Genomic DNA, 7,397 nt, shown 5'->3' on the forward strand with positions numbered 1-7,397 from the left:
CTGATACGGGTCATCAGGTGCAAAGGAGTGATTAAAATCATCAAAATACAGATTATTTCTCTCAGGAGACAAGAATGCTTCCTCTTTTATTAGACTTTAAGGTTCACCCAACTACAAATCGATTTTAAATAACTTTTAATCCCTCCTATCCTGTTATTGACATATGCGTCAAGGTTTCAAAAACTAATTTATTTCTTTAAACTCAAATATTGATTTGCAATCACTAACAGTAGCGTAGTTTTGGGGAGGGTTTGGGGGACAACCCCCCCCTCCGAAATTATGTATTTTTAGATTAATAAGCTATTGTACGGTAAGTAGGATGTAGTTTTTAAAAAAAATCATTATTAATTAATTTTCCGCAATTTAAGCATTTGAAGAATATATATATATATATATATATATATATATATCCCCTTCAAACATGCATTAAAACTACGCCACTGGTCCCTAATGTGTAAAAGTTTTGATTGTATATTTTACTTTAATTATAAAAAAGGTAACGTAAAGGTGGTCCTTACAGAACATCCCGTTTTTTTCTGTTAAAAGCATTTTCGTATCATTGATTCATAGGAATAAAAATTAAAGATAGAAAATATTTTATTTTTTAAATGATCATCAATTTCTTGGTCACAAAGGACCGAAATTTTGATTGTTAAGCCTAACATTTCTGTCAGAATATATATGTATGGTGAATATCTAGAAAACCTCTAGGACAGCCCAGAGCTAATAAAGGCCATGGATTATGTCCTGTAATGCAATCCTGTTGAATGGGGGTGGGAGAAGTTCCATTAGTACACAGAGAGAGAGAGAGAAAGATCATTATTAGAAACAGACTCTTGTTGACATTATTATTTTCGTTCGAAAACAGTAATGATTAACAGCGAAAATGGAGGTCGCACAGAAACCCGATAGATGGATATTTTTCTTATGACTTTTGGTAGTAATGCCCTGGTGCCAAACAAGATTCTGATAAATGATTGTTAGGGTGAAAACTATATAGGCAGATCCATAAATTAAACGCCTTATGTAAGAAAACTGCTGAATGTTTTACTAAATTGCAAATTAAATATAAATTATATGAGTCATATCAGAATTTCAAAGCTAAATGTTTTTTCTTTTATATAATCTTAAATAAAGTTTACGCTTATTTTCCTTCTTCCTTTTTTTTTTCAGTTCAAAGATTCAGTAATGAAGTAAAACACAACATAAATGTTGAATCAAACGTGACCATCATTTCTACAAACATAACTTTTGCTTACAGCTGTTTGGAAACAAATGAAACTTCGATTATTCTCTAGATTAAAGCTACAGTTAAAATTGAAGCATTCTAGCTAGTCGAAATCTTTCTAAAAGTGTGATTAAGTATAAATTATTTTGAAGACGAAATGTAAATGTATGCTACTTTTTTTTATAACCGTCGTTGAACAGCCGACCCAATTTCATGGGTATACGACTACTAATGTTCAACTCCGTAACCTTGTCAATTTGAGCCCAATCCAGAAGACAAGGGAACTCCTGATTCGAGTATTGGGAGAGCTTAGCCTTCGTGAAAGACTTTTTGATGTAGCTAACCCGCATTTGCGTTGCATGGAGAGGAAGAACACGTGAACCTCCTACGGTTGGCCTGACGGCAAGGGGACTCTAACATACCCACCTAGAGTAAATGGTTACATACATAATACTAACATAACCTTCTAGTAGGTGTTGACAGCCCATAATCAGTCTACCACAGATGATATATCACGTCAGCACTGCGGTCGGGCTAGCCGGATGCGGAATTCGTACCGACTGAGATTCGAACCTGGTTCGCCGCATTGCAAGGCGAACGCTCTATCCCCTGAGCCATCGCGGCTCCCATAAACACTACTTGTAGCGATCGAAAATGGACTGAGATAGCCGGTTTGGCGGGCGCTGGACTCTTGTTCGAGAGAACAGGAGCTCGAATCCAGCGGGGCGAAAACTCCCCGTGTTGTAAATGGTGACTAGTGCACGTTAAATTTGTCAGGTCACAAAGCCCTCCATATTCCTACAACAAATTCAACCTCTGAGGGTACTGAATTGGAGATTGATCGTTCTCTAGTTCAGATTAAAATTACGATCTGTGGATGAATGAATGGGTTCCCCCTATAAACGGGTGTGACGTATGGGTGTGGTAGAAGTCTAATTCTTGGCCATAGATGGCGTCACTGGACAACAAGATCAATCGCACCCCTTGCCCTACTGGCTCAAGACAACAATAACAACAGCTCTCAAAAATGAATTTCGTATTCTGATCGGACACGGAAATGCATATAAAATTTTATGTCCTCTAGCCATTTAAAAAAATGTTCAAGATTTTGATTGACAATAGATTATTTTTGACAATAAAAGGAATATAAATTTTGCCAGCATCATCCAGGCTTTGCTACCATTTCAAGGTAAATAAAAAGCCATGTCCAAGGGAAAATTATTTACGCTTAAATTTGATGTTGTATTTTGGTTTGCTTACTCGTTCTATATTTCAGTTTATTTTGTTTAACAATCTACATACTTAATTATATAACATAATATACAGAGGAAATTTTACATGAATTTCAAACCTCTCTATTATTCATTCTCCTCTATTTTTCCTTGTTAAAGTACATTATTCCCAAACTTCTTAATTTATTATCCATTGTAGGTATAAATTTTGTAAAATATTTCTTCTCAATTTTTCAATATAACCATCAGAAATTTTTATTCTCAAACCAAAAAAGTTACATTCAAAAAACTAGATTTTCCTCGATTTTGGTCGCAAAATGAGGATTCATATTCAGCATTCCAGGAAACACAAATGTGCGAAAAATGAAAATTACCGATAATTTTTTCAGGTAACGTCCATTTTTAAACTCTGTTGCCTGGACTGTAAGAAAATTGTTGGAAAAAAATATATATATAAATTGCGACCTTAATTATAATGAATTGACTTTTTGTTCTTGCATTTTTTAAAAATAAAGATTAAGAGATATTAAAATATAGCATACTCTAATATCTCTATATTGAAACGTCGCTGCCTGTTTTGGATGTTCAACTTCATGTTTTACTTTGCTACGCAGAAACTATAAACCTAAAACTTAAAAATATGAAATTTCCAAGGTAAATAGAAAAATGCCCTATGATGGAATAATAATAAAAATAAAAAAAATTAGCACTCAGCAAAATAGCCTAAAAATTGCAGCTACGGAAAGGATGAATTTTTTCTAAATTCCAATTTGTTCAAAAGTTTAAGAAATGTTCGATGCATTTTTGCAAGAATTTTGTTTATCATATATTGTTTTAATTAAAGATTATTTGTTTATTGTATTAAAAAATATGTATTTTACCCTCGATATTTTATTTCATAAAATCACTTACATGGGGTTGTCTCAACATGTATGTTAAAATATTAAAATATATAGAAAACATAATTCAAGAGAGATAAAAAACCATTTCCTTTTTGAGTTGCTATAATGATATAATAATTTTTCTTTCATGGATAACATAGATTCTCATATATATCTGTGTATTTTGTCAGCATATTTTGAATCTATAAATTTTAAATTTTTCTTTTTCCATTTTAAAATCCATTTAATCGTTATTGAATTTTGAATCGAAATAGAAGAAATTTTTTGGGGGTGGCCTTGGCCTGCAACAAGCTGTAGAGCAACAGAAGAAGAATCTTTTATTTTACTTTTTGCGAGTGCATTTACGAGAAACATATAGAATTCAACCATGAATACATATTATATGTTTGATACGATTTTGCTTACCATATCTACAAGAATTTTCTCGAATTTATACTAATTGATGTATGTAAAGCATATGTTTTTTTTCTTTCTTTGTTCCTGTCTTTTAATTTGGGAAATTGAAATGAAATATATTCCTCAAAGAAGAGTTTGTTCTATTATAAACAGTCCTCTGAATTTTATTCCATATTACAAAACAAATAAATAAACAAATAAAAAAATAAGAATGTGACGTGCATAATTTCGTAGTAAATCACTGTTACCTTTAAGTTCTAGTTCTCATACAGCTGATGACATTTTATGATCAAAAATTTATTTCGTTTACTTTTTTCATTTATTTTTTATTTCGAAATGAGGCATCGAACTTAAAGCAAACATACATATTTTTCCATATTTTAATTTTTCAGAATATTTGAAATTCTATACTTGTGCTGTGAAGATTGTTTTCAGAACAAATTAATTTATCTCAAATATCCTGAGTTTGAACTCACCTATAACGATGCATACAGCAGTTACATTGCAAGTAAAAATACGTTTTTATTATTATTATTCCTTTTGAAATTTTATTTAAAGTAGAAACTGTGACGTCCATAAAGAAAAAAAAAATCTCTAAATTTAATGAATTTCGGTTTTTATTCTTCTTGGAACGTTTCTGTGTGTGGTTGGTTGACTGTGAATAAAAAATGATTTTGGAGTGTTATTATAATTTAGAGTTTTCTGCAAGAAAACATAACATAAAAGTAACGGCCGAGTGCGGAGAATATATCACATTACTGTAAAACAAAAGGAGTTGTAAGAAATGAGAAACATCATGAATTTTTTTTTCAAGAAATGAATTATTAACCATAAAAGAGCAAAGATTGGAAGGAAGGAAACTTAACTTAAAAATAATCTCTTTCTTTCGGTGCTTGCATAAAAGAATGGGGGAAAAAAGACGAACGTTTTCTTAGAAAAGGCTTTAAAAATATTTTACAGAAAAAGATCTATCGTTCAGTTGGAAGTTAAAATCGTCAAAAAGTTTTAATATATTGATTTTTAATATATGTATTCCAAACATCGTAAATGAAAATAAAAATCCATTGTGGTTTTTTAAAAAATTTCGTTAATTTTGATTATTTGCATAAAATTAAAGAAAGTAACATGATTTCAAAGGATCTATTACCAACGCTTGTAAATTAGAAGTAGTACTCAAATCTCTATTATCTAAGAGTCAAATTTTTTAAATGTTGGTAAATTAACAAGCAGTTAAAATGCTTATAAATAAAAATGTGAAAAATTAACTGTTTGGTGTTTTTTGAAATTTAAGGCCTGATAAATTTAAAAATTTTTGCTAGACTGATCATGGGTTAAAGTCCTCTTGCAGTCAGTGTAAACGTGGTTTTCCTCTTTATGTAACGCAAATGCGGGCTAGTTCCATCAGAAAGTCTTCCACGAAGGCAAATTTCTCCCAATACTTTATCCAGAAGTTCCATTGTCTTCTGGATTGGGTTCAAACTTACAAGCTTACAGAGTTGAGCAATAGTGGTCGTAAACCCAAAAATTGGGTCGGCTGTTCAACGAACGGTTATTAGATAAAATAAAATATCTTATAAACTTTTATTCGTTTTTTTCTGAATTTTAATTCAATTAAGCGTAATTGAACGTATTTCCAACATCTTATTTGAACAGAGAGGAATATATCGAACCCAATATTTGTAAGCTTCAGACAGGGTTTAATGTTTGATTTTATTGAAATGTTAAAGATATTTTCCTTAAGTAAAACTATTAAACACCTGCTGTTGTTTTTTTTTTCTTTTCAAAAAAGTTTCTTTTTCTTAAAAGTTTTGGGAAGTCAAATATAGATAAACTAGAATTTTGTGAAAAATCATGCGGTGCTACTGTTATAAAAGATTTTCATAAAAGATTTCTTTAAAATGTATAGTTCCTTGCTTTTCTGCAGTTACCTATTTAAAACTTTTATAACTTTGAAACCGTTAATAAGCTGAGGTAATCCTATCAATTGTATAAAAAATACATTTGGAATCAATATCTCACTTGTCTGAGTAGCAATGCTAGATGCATAAATATATATGAGTCAGAGTTTGCCTTGTTTCATTATAAAATTTAAATAACTTCTTAATTTCTAGATATATCGATTTATATGTGATTTCATTCAATTTAGCAACAAAAAAAATAATCATCGGAAACATCATTACTTGCAAACGAATATGTTTTTTTTCCTCATTTTTTCTCTCAAAAAATTCTAAATAGAGACTGAAGCTCACTGCTAGGGAAGGTGTTAATTTCAGATTTTCACACTAGGCTTAAATCACATTTTTAAAATAAACTACAACTTTCCCTTAACTTTTTTTTGTATTCAAATAGTCACGTATGTTCCCTCAAAGTTTAGGACCCTATTATATAAAAATAGAATCAGTAACCATATATCTGTGAATAGATTTCGTGTCTGCTGCATTAAAGGATTCTTTTTCAGAAGATTTCATGCTGTCACCATTCAAAACAGTAAATCTTCCAAACGAATCATAACTACTGGTGTACCTCAGGGCAGCATACTCGGACCTATACTTTATATTCTCTATACATATGACTTCCCAATAAATAAAACAGACTTCAACAGTATTACAGCCTATTACGCAGACGATACTAGTATTATTATAAAATACAGAAACCCAAACCTTGCTCTGATGAAACTACAAGAACACATTTATGATATAGAAGAATGGTGCAGAAATTGGAAAACAGCCGTCAAGGCCGAAAAATCTGAGATCATAGTCATACAAAAAAAAAAAAGAATCAAAATACTTCCTCAATGCAAACCAAAGCTTTTTGATATTCAAATTCTAATAGTAAATAAAACAAAGTAACTCGGACTCACCATTAACAGCAAACTCACCTGGACCGACCACATGAAAAATGCAATAGACAAAGCCAATACAGCAATAAATGCAATTCAACCTCTCATCTACAACCGGAATGTTTCACTTAAAAACAAAAACACTTCCATGATCCGAGCCATTCTAACATATGCTTCTCCTGCTTGGGCCACAATTCCAGACCATCTAATGAAGAAACTGAACCCGTGCCAAAACAAAATACTCCGTAAAATCACCTGCGCCAGATGGTTCATTAGAAACTCAAACATCCACAGAGATCTCAAAATCCCGACTCTCTCTCAGCATATTTACAAATTTAATGCAGATTTTTATGACAAAGCTATCAACTGCAATACAGCTAACTTCAATGAAATATTTAAATTTGAAAACTTTAAAAAAGACAAAAACCTTAGACCAATAGCTGCACACTTCACCTCTGACGCCTCATACCGAAACTATCAACATAAGTAAAAATCTCCAACTCTAACATCAATAGTTCATAGCAATAGTTCAAAACATCAACAGATTACAATCTCAACTGCTTCAACTACAATACCAAACTTGAAATCTGAACCTAGTACCTAATGTTGACAATAGATTCACAGCCATCTTTTCTATAGCCTTGAAATTCAAACCTGTTACCTCATGTGGACAATACATACACAGCCATCTTTACTATAGCAAGTTGCTTAGAATTATTTTCACTTTCTTTTCAGTTAAACAAGCAAGGTGCTTGCTTTACAATATCAGTCACCCCAGAGACTCTGTATACAAACTGCTT

Source organism: Parasteatoda tepidariorum, chromosome 8, assembly GCF_043381705.1.
Source record: "Parasteatoda tepidariorum isolate YZ-2023 chromosome 8, CAS_Ptep_4.0, whole genome shotgun sequence".
Lineage (NCBI taxonomy): Eukaryota > Metazoa > Arthropoda > Arachnida > Araneae > Theridiidae > Parasteatoda > Parasteatoda tepidariorum.